At 48.8% G+C, this 8,399-nt stretch overlaps 1 protein-coding gene across 4 annotated transcripts in view; it reads right to left on the bottom strand.

The window, feature by feature from the left end:
- Psen2 (presenilin 2) overlaps positions 1-7,513 on the bottom strand; it is a 40,943-nt gene extending 33,430 nt beyond the window's left edge. The window contains exons 1-2 of one of the 4 annotated variants that reach the window (XM_050143083.1): positions 7,244-7,503; positions 1,868-2,003 (exon numbers count right to left, since the gene is read on the bottom strand). The gene's annotated coding sequence lies outside the window, so the exon portion shown is untranslated. Of the gene's footprint in view, positions 1-1,867; positions 2,004-7,243 lie in introns of all 4 variants that reach the window. The other 3 variants (XM_050143079.1, XM_050143085.1, XM_050143084.1) reach the window with 3 other exon arrangements.
- Positions 7,514-8,399: the final 886 nt, after the last annotated feature.

The following is an 8,399-nucleotide window of genomic DNA, read 5'->3' on the forward strand; positions in this document are numbered from 1 at the left end:
TAGTCTTCCCTTGTATGGATAATGGAACCCTTTGCCCTGTTCACCAAGGATAGACAGTTGAGTCTGCCATGCCTTAGCTTTTGTAAACGGCACTGCTGTCTGTGTGCGTGAGCAAATATCTGAGAGCCGCTTTTAACCCTGGGCGTTCTATATCCAGGCATGGAATAAATGCAGCTTGCAGTAATACTATTTATCTATTTATTTGCGGAACAGCATACTGCCTTCCCCACGCAGCTGTGACATTCCACATTTCCACATACAGGGACTGAGTTCCGGCACTGATTGTCCGTCTTTCTTAGTAATGGCCATCTTAAGGAATATGAGGTGTCATTTTCACATTTTTTTTCCAAGACAGGGTTTCTCTGTGTAACTATCTCTTGTAGACCAGGTTGGCCTCGAACTCATAGAGATCCACCTGCCTCTGCCTCCTGAGTACTGGCTGCTGCCCGGCCATTTTCACTTCTTAAACTTTAATTAAAATTCAAGGCTAAGCAAGCACTTCCTTCATTTCTAGGATTCCCTCCCCAGTGTGTGCCACAGGAGCATATTTTCTCCCTGACTGAAGCTTTACAGGGTTGGCATCCTCGACCTGAGAAACTGCTGAGCCAGCAGATGTATGGGCTCCCCACGTGAGTGTGTGGATGGATCACACAGATTCCTTGGCTTGGGATGGAGTGTGTCCTTTATTTATTTCTCCAGAACAGCTATGCTGATAAAGCTGCGTGAGTCCCCCAAGGAATCGCCTTGAGGACCCGGGTTCCTACCCGGTTCACAGTATGCCTGCAGGTCTTAACCTAGCTGAGAAAAAATGAAGTCTGTGACGCTGGGGGGTGACAGTTGCGAAAATATACACATTCTCTCCCACAGCAGCGAAGTATCCTAAATTCACCGGTGTTAAGGATGCACAAGGAACACACATTTTCCTCCTAATTCTAGGCAGGCGTCATTAGGAGGTGGCGGTTCAGGATCTTGGCCAGCACAGGAGGCAGCTTCTTTTGCCACTAGAGGGCGCCAGTACCCTTTGTTTCGATCTCTCTAGAGGACCACAGGGAGGCGCTCCCGTCCTGTTTAATTGGCCTACCTCTATGTGGACTCTATTCAGGCTTTTCATGTTTAGATGGGAGATAGCAAAGGCACAATTTTCCCAAGGACCTGGGGTGACACTCCCAGGAAGTCAGGGTCCTGTGGGAGGCAGGCTAAGTGAGCTAAGAGGTCACCACTAGAGCTGAGACGGGAAATACTCATGACTTTTTCCTCATATTTTTGAATTTTCAAGAACAAAATACAATTTCAAACTAGGAGAAGAGTGGTCAGGCCCAGAGAAGAGTGTATTGTCTAGGTTGCATCTTCTGTGGTACTTTTCTGGAAACCCGGGCTCTGTGTGGAAGCTGTGCGCCCCTTTTCTTGTCGCTCTAGTGCGCATATTTGGATCATGTGAGCTAAGACCTGCCAGTTGAAGAATCCCCTCCTCAAACAAACAAGCAAACAAACAAACAAAAAATTAAAACCCAGCTCCCTCTTCTTAGGAGGTCCAGGGTGTGGCTCCAGGGTCTTACTATCCTGGGATGTCTTATCTGGTCCTCAGGTAACAGGGTGTAAACCGCGAGGGAGAAAGTTTCCTTCAGGCTGTGGCCATTGTAGTTTTCGTAGGGCAGCCAGCTACAGTCTTCGTTCTATTGCGCAATCGTGAGTCCCGGAGATGCGGCTCCTGCCAATATCCCACCTCCCTCTGCTGCTCGCTTTCTGGTAAGGACTCCCAGCTCCCAGCGTGGGTGCTCAGTGGTACACAGGGGTTCAGAATACCAGAAACTCCCTCTTAAAGAACCGGGGCCGTCGACCAGGAATTAACAGATGACCTGGTACTTGCCTTGGGGTTTCTGTTGTGGAGACAGAACACCGCGACTAGAAGCAACTTTGGGGAGGAAAGAGCTTACTTCATCTTACATCTCTGGGGCCATAGTCCATCGCGGAGGGAAGTCACGGCAGGAACTCAAGGCAGAAACCTGGGGGCAGGAAGTAGAGGCTGATGAAGAAGTGCTACTTACTGACTTGCTCCTAATGGCTTGCTCAGCTCAGTTTTAGACAACTCAGGACACCTTGTTCAGCGGTGGTACCACATCAGTTATCAAGAAAACGCTCCCAAAGGTCAATCTGGTGGAGGCATTTCTCAGCTGTGGTTCCCTCTTCCCAGGTAACCCTAGCTTGGGTCAGGTTGACAAAGCCCTAGCCAGCACAGTTCTTTAGTTTGTTCAGTGGTGTCTGACGGTGAACCAGCATCTTAGTTTGGGATATTGGTAAGAAGGAGAGAGGTGGAATTCTGAACTATGGTCAGTTCGCGGGGACAGAGGCCTTTGTGCAGCCAGTCAACCGGCTGTCCCTGAGACGCGCTGCGGTTGAACACCCGCGTTATAAATCCCTGGGACAGTGTACCTCATGTGCAGAAGGAACAGTGAGAGGGTGTTCAGTCAGTGTCCTGGGATGACGAGATCACCCTGGGAAGAGTGTCCTTGGGAGATGGAGACAGGACAACCAGAGAACAAAACCGGGCTGTGGGCCACAAGAAGCAGGTAGTGTCTTGAGGCTGAGAAGGTGAGGGAACGGAGTCTCTAGTCTGTGAGCACCTTCCTTAAAGCCCAGTGAGACCATTCCAAAATTATGACCTTTCGAACTGCGAGAGAAGGGAAGCTCGTTGTTTGAATTCACTGTGTGTGTGTTCAGTTCTGACGGAGGTGACGGGAACAAGGCAACAGTGTTTGCACAGTCTCCCCTGTTCTCGAAACAACCGAGAAAAGGTTTTAAACACACACACACACACCCTGGAGTGGGGGTGGGGGCAGAGAAAGACAGAGAATTCTACCTGTGGGTTCCCTGGCTGCAGATTCAAACAATCACAGAACAGACCAAAAATACAAAAACAAAAATGATATCTATACTGAGAGTGGGTAACTCTTCTTGTCTTTTGCCCTAATGGACGCAGCAATTACGGATTTAGGATGGACAGCACATTGGGCGTTAGAAGTTGCCTAGAGATGATATGAAGTATTTAGGGGCGCGTGTATTAGGTATGTGCAGAAATCATGCCTTTCTATATAAAGGACCTGTCCGTTTTCAGACCCTGGTGACTGAAAGGAGGAGATAGGCACGTGCCAGATTTATGACTGCTCATCCTATTTTTAGGGACTTCCAGGCCAGATGTTTTACAGGTAGGTCATGAACATGAGACTCCTCTGTGAGCAGACCCAAGCAGTGGTCCCCTCTTGTGGTTCAGTGGAGCAACACTTGAGAACTCCAGGGCAGCCATATTGGCGTTGGTCTCACTGGCGGGTGGCAGCAGCACCTGTTCTTTGTAGACTGGGAAGGAGGCTTTGAGTACCATCTTACACTGTAGCGGCTCCGGGCCCGATTTCCTGGCCTTCCTTATGATTCTGTCCAGATCAGAGGGTCTCCAGCCTTCCTGCTGCTGCGACCCTTTAATACAGTTCCTCAAACTGTGGTGACCCTCAACGGTAAAATTATTTTTGTTACAACTCCACAACTGTAATTTTGCTACTGTTATAAATCCTAATGCCGATATCTGATCTGTGGGATGGTCTTAGGCGACCCCTGAGAAAGGGTTGCTCGGCCCACAAAGGGGTCACAACCCACAGGCTGAAAACTGCTGTTAAAATTCTTCATAAATCTGTTGCCGAGTGTCAGACTGTAGATTCTTCTGCTCGAATGTGACACCTCATGGTGTGGTAGTGGCCTGTCTGTTCTAACGCTGGAAGGGGAAGCATGTGCCTTTGGCAGCCAAGCAGAATTGGTCAGTGAAATGCAATGCAGAGTTCGCAGCTACAGCTGCAGAGCGAGCGTCACAGCCACCACGAGAGTGACTGAGCTGTAGGTGGATGTGGAGTTTGCAGTCCGGCATCACAGAGGACCGTCTGGGGAGATGAAGGGTGGTGGCGGTCTCCTTGGTGCCGGTGAGGAGGGTACTGGGAGTATCTGAGTCCATTTCCCAGGGGGTAACAGGCTCCTGGTTTCTTGTTGGGGATGCGCTGCTTGGTTCCCTGATTTTTCTCTTCTTGTCCATCCCTCAGGAGTTGGGGGCCAAGCTGAGGGATGATGGGCCAGATGTGAGCCAGGCCTCCGCACACACATCACTTCCAGGAGCTCCTGTGAGGCCAGGAGCGCTGCCAAGGTGTTGAAAGATGTGCCTCCTCCCCTGGGTCAGCCTCCGGTGACGTCATCCCTTCCCTCTGCACTCCATCAGGGCTTGCTCCTGGGATTTCTGAGTCACTTGACAGTTTATAACATCACTTTAGAAACCAGAAGTGTTGTGGGAATGGCTGCAAAGGAGGTGCTTAGCCCGCGCCGTCATGCGGGAAGCAGCTCTTGAGACTGAGCCAAGGAGTCTGACCAGAAAACTTGACAGCATATAGAGAATTGAAGAGTGTTGGAGAAGGGGGCCAGTCGCTAAGGCCCGTAGCTACTGTAAAATCAAATCCACTCTCCAGGGGATGCCATGGGGGAATGTTCTGACAGCTCATGGCGTGTCACAGTCTTGCACATGGCTTCATTTGGAGACTGCTAATGCCAGGAAGACTTCTTCCTTCCACAGAACTGCAGAATTCTTTTTCAATTATCATCACCTATATTCTACTTTGGGTGGTGTGGTGGTTTGAATAAGAATGCCCCATAAGTGCATATATTTTATTTTTAGTCACCAGGGAGTGGCACTATTTAGGATTGGGGAGTTGGGGGTATAGCCTTGTTGGAGTAGGTGTGGCCTTGTTGGGAAGTCACTGGGGGTGGGCTGGGGGTACCTACCCCAGGCTTGTGCTCTGTCTCTCTCTCTCTCTCTGGGTCTCTCTTTGGGTCTCTCTCTCTCTCTCTCTCTCTCTCTCTCTCTCTCTCTCTCTCTCTCTCTCTCCCTGCTGCCCGTGAGTCAGGATGTAGCTCTCAGCTACATATCTGGCACCTCACCTGTCTGCCTGCTGCCTTGATGACAATGGACTAAGCCTCTGAAACTGGAAGCCAGCCCCAGTTAAATGCCTTCTTTTATAAGAATTGTCTCGGTCATGACTCTTTTCACAACAATAGAACAGTGACAATAAGATGGATGGTTTGGGGAGTGCCAGGGATAGAACTCAGGGTCATCATCTGTATCTTAGGCAAGCACTCTGCCATTGTAGTATAATGCCTGTACCACCGATGGTTTGTGGGTCAGGCAAGGGGCTGGAGATTAAAACACACACACACACATGCACACACAGAGCGGGAGTTATCCTTGAACCAAGAATGCCAATTTTATTGTGTTCCAGGGCAGCTTATATAGGGCTCTCCTTGACTAATAGCCACACCCTAGCTCTTGGGAATTTTCAGCTGCAAGCCCTCCAGAAACCACTCCCCTGCCATCAGGAACTCATGAGGGTCTCGTGCCCAGAGCAGCTGCAAGCACAGGAAACAAGCTGTTTACTCCGGCAGGCAAGGGGTCATAGAAATTCAGGGTCTGAGGGTCTGCAGTCCCCAGCACACCATGGAACTGAACCATGACTTATGGCTTGAGGCTAAAAGAGCCCAGCCTAGAAGTCTCCGGAGGACTGTTGAGATGGTTCAGTAGGAAAAGGTGCTTGTTGCCAAGCCTGATGACCTTAGTTCAATCCCTAAGACTTACACTGTAGAAGGAGAACACTGACTCCTGCCAGCTGTCCTCTGATGCTACACAAGCACCATGGCACGAACACACACACACACACACACACACACACACACACACACACACACACACTGAATTAACAAAATATAAGCAAAACATCTGCAGGAAGCACAAGACCCCGTCCACAGTTTGCAGTTTAATAACAGCTAACATGGCATCTAATCAGATCCTTTCCAATGTTTCTTCAGTGAAATATATTCCCCCAAAAATGAGCTCTAGCGGTGTCCTAATGGTCATGTTTTCATGAGTGGGAAGATAAGGATAGTCACTGATGAGGGAATGGCAGGAGAAAGTGAGTCTGTTAAGAGGAAAGCTGGGGACAGGCTGCTGGGGGCCATTCCCTCTTTGTGGTGATATGTAGTCATACTTCATCACGCGAGGGTGCTTAGTCCCAGAAAGAGTTCGCTGTGGGCCTGATATTTCTAGTTAAAAGTTCAGTCGAGTTCAGATAGAAACCAAGGCTGCTATCCAGGGTGAAACAAAACCCAGTGGGCTGTATTTGCCATGTCTGCTGATCCTGCAGTAACAAACTGAAATCATGGCTGATGTGGATATAGCAAGTTCTAGCCAAATGCTCACTTTTGCTTAAGACTTGTGTACCCAAGTAGGCGCTCATTTAAAAGAGTCCTCAACAAAGCTCGAACTGCCTGGGACACACAGTGAACACAGGGGTGTGGGGAGGGGGGTCTAAGGTCTATCCCCTCAACCAAGCGATGTCCCTTGTTCCCTCTGCCATCAGATCATCCATGGAGGAGGACCCTTGTCCCTTCCTGTCCCAAGAGCAAGGTCATTGCTTTTATAGCATGCACCTTCTTCGTCAGCCTCTGTACAATACAAGAAAACCAAAACATTGTTTCCTGGCTTTCTCCAGACTCTCATCAGACAGAACTAACATTCTCCTATTGTTCTGCTCCAAGCCCTCCACCAAAGTATAGAATTTTGTCGTTGTTGTTGTTGGCCAGGGATAAGAGGATGCTTATTTTTTGAAGTTTAATATTATTATTTGTGTGTGTGTGTTATATATGTGTGTGCATGCTTACATGTTTCCTTGTGCCTGTATATATGGAGGCCAGAAGTCAGTTCAGGCATCTTCCTCAACTGTTATCCATGTTATTTTCTGAAATATTCTTTCACTGAACCCATCATTTTAGCAACACGGGTTGGGTCAGCAAATCCCTGGGGATCTGCTGGGACCTATGGGTCTTTGCCCCCCTCGCAGCGCTAGGGTTATAGACGTGTGCTCCCATGCTCAGCTGCACCTGGATGCTGGGAATCCAAACTCAGGCCCCTGTGCCTGTGCACCAGATACTTTGCCATCCCACCAGCCCCTATTTTTAGTTTATTTTAATCAGTGCCTAAAGCTTGCACAGTATGGGCCATCAGGACAATACTTCTTGACACCATAGTAACGGGGAAACTTTCCTTAGGGCGACGGTTAATATTGACAGCAAACTTGACGGGATCTAGAACCAGTCCCCAGCCAGGAGACAAACACACATCTGTGAGGTGCTTCCTGATTAGGTTAACTGAAGTGGAAACACTTACCCTAAACGTGGGTGACACCGTTCCATGGGCTGAGGGTCCTGGACAAAGTGGAAAGGGCAGCTGAGCAGCAGCGTTCACCTCTGGCTCCCGAGTGTGGCTGCGAGGACAGCTCCCTCTCTCACCTTGCTGCCATGACTTTCCCCACACAACGAGATGCATCTTCCCACCATGAGCCAAAACAACGCTTCCTCGAGCAGCCTTGCTGCAGTAAGAGGAAAGCAACGAAGACACACAGACTACCGGCTTTGTGGGATTTGGATTCCCAGAGCTAGGAACGGACAATCTGAAAAGACAACCAATTCCTTTTCTCCAAGCCTGGCATCATCAGTTTCAATTCCAAGACGGCCCATCCCGAGTGACCTATGAACTGTGTTGTTTGTGTGTGCGGCGAGGTGACCCCAGCCCTTCCTGCATTCCAGGAAACAGGATGTAGTTGCTCTCCAATAATCTATAAAATACCAAAATTACCTACTCGACCTTCTGAAAATGACAGCGAGCTGCAAAGTACAATTGCAGCAGGCGGACGTGATCACGTTTGCTCGCCTTGCGTCCTGTTTGGGAATGTTAAACAAAACATTCCCTTCAGCTCGGCTTCCTTTTCCTCCCCGAAGGAATTTGCTATTGTTTGTAAATATAGTATACCCCTGCTATGGGCTTTATTTAACCACCTTTCAGGCTTTAGACTTTCTGAACATTCCTATCACAAAGGTAGAATTCACACACAATAAAGTGCAGTTTTAAGTATAGAGTTCAGTGATGCTCATCAAATATATATGCCCGTGTAAACACCGTTGTGCTCAAGGCAGAGCATGTCACCCTCACCCTGAAGAGTCCTCCTGCTCTTCACTGTCGAATCTTCCATGTACCCTCCGTTCCAGGCAGCCACAGTCTTCATTCTGTCATTATAATGTCATTTTGTTTTTCAAGACAGGGTTTCTCTGTAGCTTTGAAGCCTGTCCTGGAAATCGCTCTATTAGACCAGTCTGGTCTTGAACTCACAGGGATCCACCTACCTCTGCCTCCTGAGGGCTGGGATTAAAGGCGTGTGCCACCACTGCCCAGCTATAATGTCATTTTTATGACTTCAGTTTTAATGGAAATATACTACAATGATAAAATGGAGTTCCACTTGAAACACTGCAAAAGGTCCATAGGG

This window comes from Alexandromys fortis, unplaced genomic scaffold (assembly GCF_014885135.2).
Source record: "Alexandromys fortis isolate MF-2015 unplaced genomic scaffold, M_Fortis_MF-2015_v1.1 scaffold_51, whole genome shotgun sequence".
Classification (NCBI taxonomy): Eukaryota; Metazoa; Chordata; class Mammalia; order Rodentia; family Cricetidae; genus Alexandromys; species Alexandromys fortis.